We start from the raw sequence: 18,239 nt of genomic DNA, 5'->3' as shown, positions 1-18,239 counted from the left end.
ACTTTTATTTGTTGGCTCACTCTTCCTTGTTGAAAGGAAGGTAATCATGATTTATATTGCTTTCCAGCTTCATTAGTTTGGCATGTGGGTGCTCATTGTGTAAAGTTAAATATTTGGCATCAATTGGAATTTACATAATCTTGATGCATTTTCGTCATATAATCATCACTGATGTGGTAAGCATTTCTGAGCATTCTGTGCAAGACTTTGTAAGATTCTCATGCACTTGGCTTGGCCATATTGAAGCCACTGGGGATCTAGATGCTGATGATCTCCAATGAGGATCAAAAATCTCACAAAAATTTAATACATCACTTACAATTAATTACGTCACATCTCACACGATTTAATACATCTGCATTTGTTCTGTGAATGACACATTTTACAAAAGAGTTAATTAAGACCTCCAAAACACTTTAAGAATAGTATTTTTGCATGTATTTCCATTTAATACGTCTAATCTCTGGTACAACTGAAATCCTGTTACATTTCCTTTAGTTGATGGCTGTGCTTTTATTCCCTTGGATCCCCATTGCATTTTCTCTTGTCAAAAGGCACGCTTTATCAGAAAAGGAAGATAAATATAGTACAGTGTTATAACCTTTAAAACAGTCTTATTTTATGCCTGTATTTCCTCAAGTATTTGTTCACATGCTTAGAAATGATCTCGAATAATCAATTTATTCTAACTATGTACTCTAAACCAGTGTTGTTTCTCCTGTGCAGAAACACAGTCAGTAAAAACAAAAATGTCTAATCCATAATAAGGGATCTTTTTTTTAAACCTAGAAAATCTACAGAGGTTAGCAAAACCCCTCGTCACAGAAAATTTCGGCTGAAATGTATTCTAACAGTGGTGAAAATACTGGTGACTAATGGGTATCTTCAGGTAGGTAATTATCATGAAACTAAGCTAGCGTGATCATCCTTTATGCTACTACCCTAAGGAATAAACTTGATTTTGCCTCTGTTTGGCTGTCCTTTCGCAATATAGTAACTCCTATCAGGCTGCATTTTCTATTTGCACGTGCTCCTCGATCCTGCCCATAAAACTGGCTGCCGCTGAGGGGAAGCAGTACAGTTGGCCTAGTTTTGGCCTCTCAGAACATGTGGGGGACGCACCTCCTGAAACCAGGATGTGTTCTGAGGGCAGGGTAGACAGGAGATGGAACGGGAAACTTCATAAAAGGCACAGTAGCCTGCTCTGCTCCTGGATCCTATAGATAAGTGGGCTGGCAGCAACACCGTCGGTTGCAAAGTGCTTTCTGTGGCAGATGATGAGTCCCCAGAGGGAGATCCTGCCAGCGCCGTGTTGCTGTAGGAAGAGGTGCGACGTCACGTCGAGGCCTGGCCAGGAGAAGCCAGTTTATCAAGGCAGAATTTTTCTGGATCTGTGTGTGGGTGGCTTCCTGCTGGAGCCTGAAGAGCTGTCACCATTGCCTTTTTGTGACAATAGTGTGGGGGAAAGCTATGCAGGAGAAGTCTTGAAGAGCTGAGAAATGTTTTAAAATACTTACTACTTTTCCTTCATGCTTTGCTGAAAGACCAGTGTTTTGCCTTTAATAGAAGAGAGATTATAATCACTTGGTTTTTAAAAAGAGTATTCGGTGTTGTGCTCTAATGAATTCTTTTATGAAGAGCTTGCAGGGAATAGTCCTAGGCACATTAAAGTACTGGTAATGAAACAATATTCCTCCAGTGCAGGGAATAGTCCTAGGCACCTTAAAATACTGGTAGCAAAACAATATTCTTCCAAACAGCTCTTGTAAGCATTCTTTCAAAAGTCCAGCCACAGATGGTAAAAGGAATAGTTTAGGCATAGAGTTAACTGTCAATCACAAGAAAAATTTTCACTGGCATCTCATCGTTACCTTTTAATTGATAAAATGGCCTGTTGTCTGCTCTGTAATCAAAAGAATTCATCTTGAACCACTTCTATATGTGCCATGAAAATAATTTCTGTATTTTAGTTAATCAAAGAAAATTTAATTGATTGCTGCTTTTGAGTCATAGGCATTAATAAACAGGCAAAGCATAACACGTCTTGCATAAAAAGCCAACAGTTTAATTTACAGAGAAATCTGTGTCAGATGCTTCTTGCCATACGTAATGTGTTTAGTACAAGGACGTACAAAATTTTTGCAAATTGTTGTTACAGTCCCATCATTATTCATGGACTCTGAAACTACCTTGTTTATTATTGTGGCTGTAAAGAAACTATAGAAGTTGCAAGATCTGAGGAAGGATTCAGAAATATCTAATCTGCAAATTTTTGTATCTTTGTACAATAGCAGATACCACCTTATCAGGATTATAATCCTGTTCCTTGTAAGAATTGTTGCTTTAAATTAGACCAGAAATAATCAGAATAATTCTGCCTATTCTACTTTGGAACTTTATTAGGCAGTTTTCACTCTGCCTGCCCAAAATTTTTTGTTGGCGACATCAAGGCAGAAAAAAGAAAGGAAGGAAAGGAAAAAGAAAAGGAAAGACAATGACATATAAGCATTATACAAGACATGATTCATCAGGTTTATTTCCTTTTATCTGCACTGTTTTTCTGATCTGTATCAAGAATACTCTGGAACTCTTTCTTGAGAAATTGAGAAAACAACAAGACTAAACAACAAATGTTGAGGGAGGTGGTTAAATTCTAACAACTCCAGGAACTCTGATTGAGATTGTTGTTAAAGACAGTCAGTTACAGACAGCCTTTTTCAGGCTTTACCTGTAATATTTGTTTACTTTCCTGATAGTCTGCTTATAAGCAGATATATCTGCTTACAAACTGCATGCCAGACTTCTTGTTAATAATTGACTGAATGTGCTGCAGAAGCAATGCTTGTTCCCTTTGAAAAGGGGAAATTCTTTTTCCTCCTTGAACTAGAGGGGTAAAAATCAGGCAACACACAGTTGAAAGCTGTATTGGAGCTGCATTTGTGTATGACAGTTACTATACTTATAACATGGAATAGAACAGTAATACTCCTTTGGCCAGCAGAATACATTATCTACAGATCACTGTGATGAAATTGAGATATATCTGTGTGTTTCATTTCTCCATCCTTTCATTTCTGAAAGAGTTCTAATATATCAGCAATCTTTAATGTTCAGTGTTTCATGATGCCACCAGACAGCAATTTAGTTGGTGCAAATCCTCTGGTAGGCTATATTTCTTTTTACTTTTTTTTTTTTTTTTTTTAAACTTCTGTAAGAGTCGTGTGTGGTGTGGGACTACAGTGGCAAGATAGATACCTTGCAATAGTTCAAGTTGTAGCATGTGTAGTTAATTACAATTTGCAATGAATAATTATGTGTACGGTTACTATAGGTGATGGAAAAACCAGCTACAACAACTACGTTGAACTTAGTTTAAGAAAATGCTGGAAGGCATCTTTGCATAAATAATCTTGCTTGGAAATGTTGTCACCATACTTTTCTGGTGCTTTGGAAGACCTTAACAGAGAAAATAAATTAATTTGCAGGTAAAATTTTGTCAGAAAAGAAGAGTTCAACAGTTCTGTGAAAGGGAGGTGTAAATCCTTTCTCAAATCCAGAATGTTTGGATGCACCTTATGGATGCTCAGATTACTTTCTAGGAACTCTTTTAATCACTCCTTCAGTGATCCTAAACTTTTGGTCCAGGCATGCATCTTAATTTGATGAATTAACCTACTGTGAAAATCTCCCGTTACGTCTACAATGCAAGTGGGATGCTGAGGTAGCTGAGCTACCTCCAGAACCAGCAATAATACAGTTTTGTTACAGAGTATAAATTACTCTGAAACAGCACTATACAAGCATGTCTGTGCTTCTACTGGGACTCAAGCTCAGATCTCCCCATAGCGCTGCGCTGTGCCCAGCAGACTGGCACTTGCACCCTATCCCTCAATGTGTATGAATCAAATAAAAAGAAGGTGTGTTAAAGTGTTGTGTGAAATGGTGGGAGTGCTTCTAGTTTTCTAAATTCACAGTAAGATGCTTATGGTTAGGATCTGCCTGCCTGGCAAACTGCTGTAATTTCAGTGTTTTATAGCTCTTTCCTGTGAGAAGATCTTTAGCTAAGCTGCAGGTTATCCCTTGGCAAGCCTTGACTATGGATATGACCTTTATGCAGCAGGTTGCACACTCCACTAGCCAGCAAAACTGAATGAGAACACAATTATAGCCCTTTTTCTTTTGAGGGTTGACTTAAAGCGTATGCACAGTTTTCTCTAGTGGTTGAGAGAGATTCTCTCAAATGGAATGAAGTTATTTTCCCATGCACATCAGCTGAGAATCCTCCCAGTGATATTCAGGTAAAAAAGAAGCAGAAGGAAGCATAAAAAAGAAAATTCTTGTTATCCTTTAATATTTGAAAAAGTAGCAGTGGGATAAAAATTCACTAGCAGCATAACCCATCCTATGATGCAGTCAGAATCACAGATGTCCTTGCGAACATCTGATATAACAGCAAGCAGAGCAGTAGATTAAACCTATTTCCTTTGCATTACTAAAAAGGTTAACAGGCTTTCTAGACAGTTTGGTGGGTTTAATATTAAGGTTGATTCATCTTTCTTAAATGAAGGCTTGCAGTACTATGAGCTTTTGCGATACCTCCAAAATTAGCATTTAAGCATACACTGAACCACTGTGTTAAACTTACTGCAGTCCTTTATACTAAAAGCAGGTTGCAAAAATTAGTCCTTTCTGTATATGTGGAGCAGGCTGGCAGCATTCCTTTGTTGCAGAGTCATAAATGTATTTACAATAAATGCAGCTAGCTTAAATTCTAAATGCATATTTTTTTCCTTGGGAGGGGACAAGAGAGTGATGTATTGCTAAGCAAATCTTTGAAGCTCTTGAAGAAACGTGCTTTAATCAGCATCATTTGGGGAGGGTAGCTTCTTTCCCCCTTGTACGAATGAATTCTCTCTTAAATGTGGATTTTAATGAAAAACCTTGAAAAATGCCTTTGACTAGGTTATTATGAAAATACGTCATAATTCTCCCCCCCCTGCTTTGGTCAGTCATTTATATCCTGCACAGACTAGAATACCACTGTGGGGGGAGCACTTAAATAGGAAGAAGATATTTGTCATCTGTCATACTCTGAAATTAAACTTTTGATATTGGGTTATTGCCTTAGAAATAACTTCAAAAAAATTTACATGCAGAGAAAAGTACATGGTGGGGGAAGCTGTTGAACTAGTTATTACATAACTGTGTTAAATCCTCTGTCACTGAAGTCTTTAAAAATATTTCTTCATGAATAAATTAAAAACATACATCCATACAATAAAAATTTCATTGATTCCTTGACCACTTACATGGATTTTTTTTCTTTTAACACAATCACAGAGGGGATGCTGAGGTTCCCAGAGCTGCTGCAGAGATTTCTAATGAGAGACTGATACCCAGTTTTGTTAGATGCTTTGAAAATTCTTGTTGTACATTTACATATATTAATGAAATAGAAAGGAGAGAAAGGCGCCACGTCTAAGGAGAACTGTTTATTATACAGTTAGGGAAGTAAAGCTCAAAAGTACCAGGGGCAAGCTGTACAAAAAGGAAGTTGGGAGGAATATATACTATTTAATAATGGCTACAGCGGAAGGAGTATTTGGACTTTGGCACGATACTTCCGTTTTGTGGAAAGATGTTGAAAAATTATAAATGAGATGAAACGAAGGAGTGGCTTATCCCCAGGGCTGGGACAATAGAACCATTCCTGGCTGGTGAGTTTAAGACTACTGAGGGAGAATGATGGACTCCTCTTTCCCACAACCGGTTTTGTTTCAAAATGCTTGCTAAAAGAAAATATCTGTTTTGTGGCTGTGTTCATTAAACCTGTCATTTGTTGAGATAAGTGAGCAACTTGTATTTTTTTTTGCTAAATCAGGTTGCCTGCTTTGTGGTTTTGCTTATCCCCCACTGACAGCTTCTGCTGTCGTGCAGAAGGCTTGGAGGCATTGCTGTTACGTAACACAGTGCATAGCAAATGTATTTTCTTGTCCTCTGCGTGGATTTTTTTATTTTTTGTCTGCTGCAAGTACGTCTGTTTTATTTGTAGCCATTGTAGCCTATGGTCATATCATTTCTTCCCCCCAAATGTTTGCAGATTCTTTTTTTTTTTTTTTTTTTTTTTTTCTCCTTTTGGCTCATCGTCGATAGCAAGTTTGATTTGGCATAACGAGACATGTGGTGTGAATGCGTCCGTGCTGTCACAGCGTAAGGAGGCCTTGCAGCAGAGGTAGATGGCAGTAGCTAGCAACATGCGGCTCTTCCATCTGATTCCCTTTTTGCGTGCAGTTAGCCATGCGGGAGCTGGCTACTGTGCTGTTTGCTGGCTGAACGCCAGCTCGACACACGGGCAGCGCTGTAAGTAGCCAAGCAGCCTTACGTGCCGAAGAAATGTGTGATTTGTAGCTGGGAATGCCTGAAAAGCAGCGTTTTGTTAGTCCTCGGCTTGTGCTTTCAGAAATAAGAAAATATGGGGGTTTTTTTCCTAATAAAAAAAGCTATTTTACAAACACGAATTACATTTTTTGAGACTGTAGAAGAGGTGAATCTCATTCCTTTTTGAACTAGTTTTTATAGGGTGTTTATCATACAGCCTTAAACTGTCTAGAAATGTTACCGGGTCACTGAACAAATCTCTGAGAGAAAACAATCTAGTATCTATGTTGAATACAGCTGTAAAGCTCTATAATATCATATAGTTGCTATTATCCGTGGATTCTTCTAGCCCAGATAATCTTCTAGAATTAGAGCGACAAATTATTAAAGGAATTGGTAATAACTCCCATTTATGAAGTGCTGGTAAATACAAACAGTGAAAGTGTTTGCACGTAAGCTGGGTCATAGTTGTTTTATTTCCTTTGAAATCGTTCAAGTTCTGCTACAAATCCACACCCATTCGTTAGTAATAAAATGGAATATTTAGAAAATATGTATCATATGTCTGTGGTAAAGATGGTACTATGCCTTTTGAGCTACTAACTGTTCTTATAACCAAAACCATTTCAGAAGAACAAAAGTTCAACCTCTTGGCATATGAATAACGTTGAGGCAAATGAAGATTGGACATCACCTTGAGTCTTTTGAATACATGGCTTTGATTCCAGCACTTAAAATCTTGAATACCAGTTTTATTATTGTCGTGGTTTAACCCCAGCCAGCAGCTAAGCACCACACAGCCGCTCACTCACTCCCCCCCCACCCAGTGGGATGGGGGAGAAAATCGGGAAAAAGAAGCAAAACCCACGGGTTGAGATAAGAACAGTTTAATAGAACAGAAAAGAAGAAACGAATAATGATAATAATAACACTAATAAAATGACAACAGCAATAATGAAAGGATTGGAATGTACAAATGATGCGCAGTGCAATTGCTCACCACCCGCCGACCGGCACCCAGCTAGTCCCCCAGCGGCGATTCCCTGCCCCCCCTTCCCAGTTCCTATACTGGATGGGACGTCCCATGGTATGGAATACCCTGTTGGCCAGTTTGGGTCAGGTGCCCTGGCTGTGTCCTGTGCCAACTTCTTGTGCCCCTCCAGCTTTCTCGCTGGCTGGGCATGAGGAGCTGAAAAATCCTTGACATTAGTCTAAACACTACTAGCAGCAACTGAAAACATCGGTGTTATCAACATTCTTCTCATACTGAACTCAAAACATAGCACCCTACCAGCTACTAGGAAGACAGTTAACTCTATCCCAGCTGAAACTAGGACAATTATTTATTTTAAAACTGAATACTTCTGTGGTACAAAGAAGCATACCGCTTAAGACCCTTACAGGATTTTTTTTTTTTCCCCGTTTTAAATCTACAATAGATGGCCTTTGAATAAAATAGATAATACAGATTAATATCTTAAACCACTAACCATACCAAGTACAATATAGGTCAACAACTAAATGCACAACTGTACCTGATGAAACTTAAACATCAAATTCATCTGGATCCATTGTATTTCCCAGGTAAAGTTGTCCATTCATATTTATTGCCTTAAATTAACATATAGTCGTTGTATGAAATACTTGGTATATAAATATATTGTGGATTGAAGTCAGTATTTGTTTCTTAGGTGTTGAATGCCTTTTTTATTATCCTAACTCTGCATCTTTAAAATAAAGGCAAGGAAAAGAAATAAAGAAAAAAAGCCCAAAACCAAACCAAAACCACAACCCAACCCCAAGCCCTTTTTTCCCCTTTGCTCCACCAGAGTAACATTTCCATTGACAAAACATCCCCAGAGAAGTACTCAATATATCGTGAAGTCTCAACCAAGACTCTTTGGTGACACTGAGGCATAGTCGCTTCCAGAAGTGTTTTTGACATTGTACAGTAACACTTTTATATTCAGCTCTTCTGTCTTCTCATTCCTAACAGCTTAGGTCACTAATGAAATAAAGCATCTGTGAGGGCATCTGTGATCTCAGATCTTGAAGTAAAACAAATGGGATTATTTTAATTAAAGCATCTATAACTTTCATGACCAGGAAGAGAAGCAGCGTTGTCTGCTTGGTGCCTGCAACTCTTTTCCAGCTTCAAGAGCGACTCAAGGCACCTGGAATTTCACCTTCATTTTAATGTCAGTCATTTTGATAAAGGAAGCACCAGGTTTGCACATTTGAAAAGATATGACTGCTATGGGGCAATGTTCCCAGCTCACATTTCTAGCTAGGTCTTGTCTGAGAGACAGAAGAACCTCTCTAGAAGAACGCCCTTGACTCATATAATAGAACAAGGAAACCCGTCACTTGCTGCTTTTTCAGTTCGTCATTTGATGAGAGATGACAGTAGATGTACCACAGCCACTGAGAGGCTTTACTGCCTGTCTTTTTGACATATTGAGCTAACACATAGGCTGTCAGTTTTGTTTTGTAATGCTATAATTACTTATACTGATATCCTGGGGAATTATGAGAAGGATGAGATGCATTTCACATTGTAAGCTAAACTTGGAATAATACTACATTTATGGAAGGTGGAAGCAATTGAAGGTGCAGTGGAGGTCTCTAGCACTATTGCAGCGGGGTTGTGGTGGAAGACAAAGTGCCTCACAATAACCATTTAATAAAAAAATGAAGTAATTTCTGCTCTTTCCACGGGAATGTATTTTCCAAGTATCACTGTAGTTTGTCTTTCCCGTTGTCTTCCCTGACTTGCAAACATTGCGATTTCATTTCTTTACCAGCTTGAATTGCAGATGACCGGTTCATTATGGATTTTTTGCTAATGCTACAGCCCTTCTACTGTATATATTATATGCTAGAGTGTCCACTTTAGAAAAATGGCATGTTGCTTTACCTGGTCTAGAGTTGCATTCATGCATTGTTCAAACATTGGTAAACTTTGACCTGGGATGCAAGAGCCAAATGGAGTGGAGTTTTGAGGTCTCTTCCACTGCACAAGATGAAAACACTGGCCAGCAGGATGCCTTTCCTCCCAGAGGCAGTCCTAACAGAGCTGACTTTTATTTATCCCTCCTTCACCCAAAGCTGTGCCTTCTTTTATATTAACAAAAGCATTATGCTTGATTCAGAATCTACATCCATGATAACTTTAACATTCAATTTATTTTGTTTATCTTAAGAGATGTTACTGTATAGCAGCAGCATTCTAGGACATTTAGAGATAAAGTAGAAAGAAATTCAGTGATGCTGCAGTGAACATATCTGACTGGAATTTGTTGTAAATTGAAAAATACAAAGCCACTTCGATCTGTCTAAGCTACAGTATAAATTTTGGGTTTGTTCAGTATCATGCCAAATACCACTGTCATCTTTCTAATTTTGTTAAAGCTTCTGTCTTTACAAAGATCGTTCTCTATATTTATATACATATGTAATGATGGACAACATTTTTCTGCCTGATCTTCATGGATTTGTGCATCAAAATAAGAATCTCTCATTATATAGACTTTGCAAACTACATTTAAGCTATCTTTTGTGAACTATGTGTACATGCTTTGTCCATTGGCTGTAAAGGAGTAAATCAAATAAAGGAAATAATGGAAAATCTTAACTATCAGATGTCAAGGGTGCACATATTGAGTAGTGGAAAATACTGCAAATGGAAAAGCTCTTTTTGGGTGTTGGAATAATTGTATGTTGCTTGAAGCACACAACTAGAACAGTTTAAACAGTTATTAAAGAATGTTGCCAGATCTTATCACTGCAGTCACGCATATAGATCGGTGATCCTCGTGCAGCACTACAAAATGTGTGAATGAGGTACACTTGCTAAAAATAAACCTATTAAGTGCTATTCCTAAATTGCCATAGAATACTGGATAAATGATACAATTTTAGCACTGCAAAATCATCTCCAAGAATGTTAAAAAAATGTGTTTAACTGCAACATTACATGTGAGTTTAAGAGATGATAAAATAGTTGCAGGCCTTCTTTGTTTGCCTGAGCATTCATCAATGGTTAAAAAACAAAACCAACAAGACACAACCAAACAAAAAAAAACATATGAGCAGTATAGTAGGATGAAAATACTGCTTTGAGATGAGGTTAGGACTAGGTGTGGTACAGTGGATGAACAAGCATGCATAGCACATGTGCTGAGTCTTACAAGAAGGCACCATGCAATATTTTACAGGTTTCACTTGGCATCAGTGAGTCTGCAACCTATATATCTCTGCCTATCTACAACCAGTCTTTAATCATCCTCAGATTAGTTCATTGAACTTGGAGCCATTGTAGTTCTGCTCTTGCATCATTTGCAAGAAGTATTGATGCTTTCTGGTTGTGTGGAAACACCTGGTAGGGGTACAGTTCTTGGAGTAGGCTGGAGTAGATTGTAACTGCTATGATTTACATTGTAAAGCCACTTAAGCAGCCCAAAATATAGAGAGAAGTATTTGTGTGTTTTGGGTTTTTTTAAATAAAATATTAAAAAATTAGTTCTCAAGACATTTGGCAACAGATGAGCATCCCAGAGCTGATTGAATGAGGGACAAAAGAACCTTTTCTTTCCCTCCCCTCCCCTTTTAGAAGAATCCTTTAATACTTAATCAAATTTCTCTTGTGCCCTTGTTCCCCAAACAGAATCTATTTTCTTTCTCATAATAAACTGGTTTGTTGATGAAGAGTCTGCTGTTGCCACCTCTGTGACTCTTCCAAATTTTTAGGATATTGAATAAATGGGAACTCACATCAGTTTCTTTATAGTTCAATCTTCAGTTTGACTTGGGAAGATGAAACCTTTCCCTCATCAACAACAGTTTTAAAAATCAATAAACTACTTTTCTCTCTAGCAAATTTTTTGATTATCAATTTCTGTATGGTTATTCATATATTCAGCCAACTGTAACAAATGAATGATTGCAGGCATACTGAATTTCTGCTCCAGCAAGTGTTCAAACTATTTAGGGAAACAAATGAAGCACAAAGGTTTTTATTTAACAATAAATTTTGTGTGAATCTATTTTTTTTCATGAGTGACTGGCTTTCTCAGATCAAAGTCCTTTACAGGGAATTTTACAGCAACATACAGTACCTTTAACAACTGTAATTTTCTAAAACTCTGGGAATGCCAGGTGAAAGCATAAAGAAATATTGATCTGATGGAGCCTTAAGTAATCCCTGATCAAAGCAACAACGCACTTTAAAGCTAGCATTGATTACTCTGGGACTTACAGTTTTATAATCCTGGTCTATGGTTTTATCTTTCCCACTCTGAAAACGTTGAGTCTTTATACAGTCAGAGAAATAATATGGAGAACACTGATTAGATGTTTATTTGAATTTATCACCCTAGTATTTGAGCACTTTTATTATATCTTCTGAATTTATACTCAAAACCAGCCTCATGGAAGTAGTACTTTACTGATGAGGCAAATGGAGGCAGGAGGATTAATGACACACCTGTACTGTTAGGCAGAAAGACACTTTTTGCAACCTAAGCCTCAAATAGTGAGCATTGGGAACTGTGGCATAGACAAAACAGAGCTAAGTATTGCCATCACGATGACTCTACCTGTGCAGCTTTGAGTCCTGAGCTGGGAGTTCCCCTTCTTACTCATTTAATTTACTTTGCATCAGTATAATCTCTGCTGTTAAAGTTGTTTTGACTTGCTGTACTTTAAAGCTATTGCGTTCAGATATTTTCCCCTAATATGTCATCCTGTTTGCAGTTAGTTTGATTGTTGGAGTTACCTGCAAATTGCCTGGAATAGTATCTGATGCACAGGTTGCATTGCTAGTTTATGGAGAAGATGGACTGCTTTTGCTTAGGTCCAGTATTGTGCACGCAATTCACAATGATAGAGCTCTAGTTTTCAGCCATTTTCCTGTATTTCCATGATGGGAAATCTGCGGAATAAAAGTGGAAAATGGTGTTGGTAGCCTGGGTGGTGGAGCAAGGTGTTTGACTTGGAACTACTGCAAGTAATTCTGTTGGCACAGGATGAAAGAAAGATATCTTGATCACTTGTAGTAATTGGATCCCATGGCACTTCTGTCAAGTGGGTTAGCCTTTTTCTTGGCCAGATTTCAATTTCATTTATGATGTGTCACCTACCTAACTTAGCCTTGGCTCTGGAATAAGTTGTATCATCCTTTTAATTTCTGACCCGAACAGGTGTGCAGCGTTCACAGTGAAACTCATAGATTCAAAGAATTGCTTTTTGGCTGTTAATAGCATAACGTACATTCGGTTGGTGTGTCATATTATGTTCCAATAGTGCTTTGAAGAGTTGAAAGAGAAATTGATATGGAATGTATCTATTCTGAAACCCTTAGAAAGCTGTCATTGCTATGTAACTGTATAAATCTCACAGCTTAGTGCAACAATTATGTGACTAGTGGTAAGATGGTATGTTTAACAAGACTGTATGCTTATCAAGTTGTGTCTTGGCAAATACGATACACCATATTATGTCTCTGCTTACTTAAAATAATCTCCAGAAGGTTTTTAAATAGGTTCTTTGTTGAAAATTTAGTAATCCTCTAGTTAGATTTATGAACCAAAGAGATACCTAGATGTTTGTCTTGATGTAATTCTTGGAAGAGATGCTTGTTTTCATCTCCTCCAAAAGTAACTGAGTAAAACTTTCATATACCCTGATTCATGCTTATAATTATTTACTAGACCTTTTTCCCTTCAAAATATTTGATTCTAGGAAAAATTAAGGTTATCAGTTCTATTTAAGACTTACAGACCTCAGTGCTACTACAGAATAATTATAAATGGCAACAAGTGTGATAGCTTTTACATTTATTATTATTTTGATTTTTTTTTAAGTAGACGATTTTTAATGCTTCAGTTACATTGGAAGGTGTGTTAGGTATTTTTTGTAAAGACTCACTTTTAAGTTTGCAATTAGGGAGTAATACAGAAGAGATGAGGTTAATTTTATTAATTGTGCAGTAAAACCATTTGGAGCTAAATGAAACCAAATGCTTTTACATAGTTGGACTGCTTTTTGCTCTGATTTTACATTCATTATATCTAGTCACAATTTATATTCCCAAAGTTGAAACTATTTATTCTTTATTTTTATTAGGGCTTGCATGCTGTGGCACAAAGATTGCATCACGCTGTGTGCTATGTTCATGGTAAGCCCTATTTCATCTTGTTAAGTTATACACATTATCATTCTGGGGGATATTATGTTATTTTGTCAGTCTGTCGTTTGAATTGATCATAAACACACTGACATAACTTTAGTCTTTATCTTTTGTACTGAATTAGTGACAAATCTCCAGTTTTGTACAACTCCAGTGCAAAATTAGTTTTAAAAATCTGTGAAGAATCTGATAATGGCCTCAAAGTTTCAGTGGTTATGTTAGAAATTGTAGACAGTGCAGGACAGGGACATTTTTGTAGTTTAAGTAATGCAGTGGCATCCTAGTTCATGACTGGTCCCCAAATAACAAGAAGATGCAAACAGTAACACAAAAGGCCCAGCTTGGGGTCTAGTGAATCCCATTTTGTCCAGGCTCCATGTCTTCAGGCTCTTTATCTATGCTAAGTAATTCTCCATGGCTGCCAACTCTTTGGCACTTCTTAAAATAACTCAGTTAAAAATATTTCATAAACTCATTTTGTATAGGCAAAATAAGCCCCTGTGCTCCTCCAAAGCAGCACACATTTTTCTGTTCCCCTTCTCCTCCAAATATTAGCAAATTACCACTTTTATTATGGATATGACATGAAAATAAACCAGCTTTTGGAATTAAGCCTCAAATTTATCAAATGGTTTCCAACCATGTTCTGTTCTTTTTTGAGCTGTTAAGTAGAAAACACCTTCTGTATTTCTGGGTTTACTGATACATACTTTTAATTATTTTTCCTCTCGCTTTTTACTGGAGGTAGCTTGAATCCTCATATGGTTCCACCCCTCTTTTATTTTTTTTTATTGTTTTTTTTTTCTCCTACCTTGTAAGTTCTCCCTTACCTGCCAAAGGATGTCTGTGCTACTCATTGACCTCTGCCTCTGAGACCAGAAGTTAATAAACTGCTTTCCCTAGCTGATGGGATTAGAGATGTCAGAGGAGTGGCCAAGGCTTTAAGGGACACAGTCTTTTAATCTTCTTCCCTAGTTCACTTAAGTTCAGTCAGCCATTGAAAATCTGCCTTATTAAGCTGTCATGGTAATCAATAGACACGTTCAGTTAAGCTTCTTCTTAGTATTTCTGAGAGTCCAGTCACATTCATAAATGTACTGCTGCTTCCTGAATAAAAATGTTTAATCCTAGCATATTCAGCGGCTTCTTAATAAGCACACTTACCCATGGGAATAGTTTGGTTTGCAGGGTCTTAAACAGCCAACGGTAAAGGTTGATGTGCATCTTTGCAGATCGTGACCAAGGACAAGCCCTTGCTCAATTGCATATTACATTTAATTACTCATCACTCTGGACTAAGACTTAATGCAAGAACAAAAGCTTAACATCTGTCAGGTCTTTTAATGCCAGAGTGTCTATATTTCCAGTTTTTGTTTTGTTTTATACGCTTTTTCCTCATTCTAGCAACTTTTCCATGTAATGAATGAGTTTTTTCCATAGTCTCCTGTGCAACATAGTGATATTTGGAGCAGTTCTTCTATTTTGCTGGTGCTTGCTGGAGGTTTGGAAAGGCTGTGAGGATCTTAGCACTGACTCTGCCAATTTAATTAATCTGGAAGCCCCAGACAGTTAATGGCTCTATTAATAATTTCACTTTCTTATATTTTCAGTTTTAAAATATTGGACAAATATTTTGTGGTCTGAGGTATGATAAAAGTGTCTTTCATTTTAGAGTCCATCTAGTAGTAATGTACTGCAAGCTTTGTAGATGTTCTCTAAAGCAGGGGTTCGTAATTTTTTGTTACATAATTACTGCATAAGGCCCAGAGCTTGGCATTGCTTAGCAAAAATATATTTTACAACAAATACAAGAAACCATTATAATCTCAAGGGCTTCTAGTTAAATTTTACTAATGCAAATCATTTTTGAGTTAAGCAAGTCTGACAGTATTATTGTCAGTCTAATTTTTTTTTAACACATTTTATCAAGGCTAGCAGAAAACCCCAGATAAACTGAACTCTAACTTTTCTGATTTTGATGGAAAAATTTATTTTATGTTGTCCAATCTTTCTTTAATGGTTTTGAGAGGGAGAAAACGATGATTAAAACAGAGTATTGAAAATTCTGCACAGAAAATACTTTGTGAAAAGGACTTACAAGTCTAGTGTCAAAAAATCCGCATTGTCAGATAAAATTGTTCAGTGCTTCCTTTTGTTTCTAATTTATATTAATAAGAAAAAATTAGGATAAAATAGCAATCAGATCAATTAAAGCTATCAGCACAACTAGTTTTAAAAAAGAAAATCAGTTTACAGTTCATACTTTCAAAATTGCCACAGTGCAACTTTTATATTTGTACTATGTTTGCAAAGAATTTTGTCCTGTATGAAGAACTGGTTCAAATATAAACGGATTGCTTATCAGTTGTGAATCAAGGATGAGTCATACATCTAGACTTATAAATACACAGTTAATCTTTTATTATCTAAAATATGTCCACTATAGGTGATGCTGAACTTCTTTTTTTAATAGTTTTATCAGTTTATACGCTTCTAATGTGGTATAAAAATACTGCGCTTTCTCTGTAAAGTCCCCAGTTTATTTTCAGATCCCCATGGTACTCTAAATTGAACCTGGCATTATTATTCACCTTCTGATGTATGGCTTATCTGATTAATATGGTTTGGGGATTGCAATTACTTTGAATCATTTGTCATCTTTTGTCTGCTGTAATGTAATTTTTATTAGAATTCTCTTGAAGAATGCAGTCTATATTACTGAATAGAGTGGGAATGAAACATTGGAGAGTGCAGGTTCCTATATTTACTGAATATGACCCTTATTGTATGTCTGCCTTGTATCCCAGAAACGCTTCTTGTGGCAAGATGATATTTTTTAATTGACCTTTTAAAAATTGCTATGTAAAAATAAGAGTCGTATAGCTTCTGCAGAGATGGGGCTTTTGATTGCAGGTGCTCATAATTAGATTAATTTACAAAGTAGATCAAGCCAATGAAGGAGGCATGGCAAACTGACTGAGAGCTTATCAAATTAGCTAAGTAGAGCAATTAATCAGGCAGACCTTAACTGTTTGGTTTCTTTTTTAAATTATCATCTTGAACAGTGTGTGGTGTTTTTCAGCTTCCATTAAAGAAGGCATTTAATGCGAAGCTGCATTTGGTGAGACAGTTTCCTTGTTGTCTCCTTGTGACGTGTGTCTTGCAGAGTGTCAGCAATGGTAATGAGCAGTAGCACATTGTACTACTTTCAGAAATCCACTGACATCTCCAATGCACAGAGCAGTGTCCTGTAAATGAAAAAAAAAAAACCAACAACAAAACTGTATAGCATTGTCTTTGAAAATAGCTGGGATCTGCCCTAAATTTCTGTAGCCAGATAATGCAGTCCTGCCTAATGACATATTTGCTCACTTCTGTTAGCACCAGTGCAGTTACACCAGTAGTTCTAAATGGCATAAATTCTCATCAAAGATAGTACTATACACTCAGTAATATGTATAGTATTGGTATAAGCCAGAAAAAAAAGTAATTTTTGGTTTTCATTATTCAAAAGTTTTTCCACACTGAACTCTAACAATTGACTGATTTAACTCCCACATAATTTTTTAATTATTATTATGGACTGAGAATAGTATCTTTTCAGTGTACTATCCTCTCCAGTACAGATGTTGTACAGGGTGGACATGATATTTCATCTAAACAATAAGTTGTCAGTGAAAGTGTTCAATAGGCAGCTCTTCAGAAACTTCTGGTTGCAATGTGGTAACAATTAGCCATTCAGGTGTCCTTAAAATGATGCTTTTAACAAGTTCTTTTCATTTCTAAGTAAGTTCATTCAATTTTGGGAGTGTTACGCATATTGATACAAATTTCCTTCTTTCTTAATCCATTTGCAAATGATCTTGTATTTTTAGATGGGCTTTTTCTGCCTTTTGCTGCAGAAAAAAGGAAGGTTTCGTAAGATTGTACAAAGCATACTTCTTCCTTTTGTCATTTCACAATAAACCGCACTGGTAGTTGTCAGGTTTGGCCCTGACAAATTGGACCAAGGCCCTGTAACAGTGACATTGAATACAGAGAAGTCATCTCTCTCCAGACACAACCTTCACAGTTACCTTTTCCTTCTCTTCAAGAAGTCAAATAATCTCCTTTCCCACATTCACACTGAATCTTAAAGCATGTCAGAAAATGAGGAAGGATGGGAGTTAACACTTCTTACTCCAAAGCTGGGAAAAAGGATGACAGCCAAATTTGGCAATGCGTGTTTTCTACTTTCAAAATTTAAAGAAGTGCTATGATACATTGATCTTTAAAGTGAATTTCATTCTTCTTTTTCTACTATATAGCAGCTTTCTCCCCATGAGATAAAAGCTAATTACAAAGTTGGGGTTTTTTTAATATGAATCCCCTGCCCTTGTGTACTCACTCAGGTCCACTCCTTGAAGTACTCTAGTCTGCTTTGACTGCACCCTAGCACAATGCCAGAGGACTGTTAGTTGCACTAGGTAAAGTATTTTCTTGGCTGTTAATACCCAAAACACAGGGGTGAATAGGTTAATACAGAAGCACAGCTGACATTCAAATGTGAGAATTATGAATCCTTCCTTCAGCATCAGCACTGATGAGAATGAGACCTTCCTTAGGATACTTCTGAATACTAAACTGCCTCTTGTGTAGAGCTTAAATATAGATTTCATGTAAATTTTGAACT

The 18,239-nt window shown here is 36.9% G+C and overlaps 1 protein-coding gene across 3 annotated transcripts in view; it reads left to right on the top strand.

Moving 5' to 3' along the window:
* The window catches only part of ATP2B2 (ATPase plasma membrane Ca2+ transporting 2), a 441,356-nt gene that overhangs the window by 98,685 nt on the left and 324,432 nt on the right, over positions 1–18,239 (top strand). Inside the window, exon 1 of one of the 3 annotated variants that reach the window (XM_029996152.2) lies at positions 13,504–13,555. The exons of the other annotated variants lie outside the window; for them this stretch is intronic. The gene's annotated coding sequence lies outside the window, so the exon portion shown is untranslated. Of the gene's footprint in view, positions 1–13,503; positions 13,556–18,239 lie in introns of those variants that run through there. 3 annotated transcript variants of the gene reach the window in all.

This window comes from Aquila chrysaetos, chromosome 20, assembly GCF_900496995.4.
Source record: "Aquila chrysaetos chrysaetos chromosome 20, bAquChr1.4, whole genome shotgun sequence".
NCBI lineage: Eukaryota > Metazoa > Chordata > Aves > Accipitriformes > Accipitridae > Aquila > Aquila chrysaetos.
The sequence above is the reverse complement of the archived record's forward strand: the minus strand, read 5'-3'. Positions and strand labels throughout refer to the sequence as shown.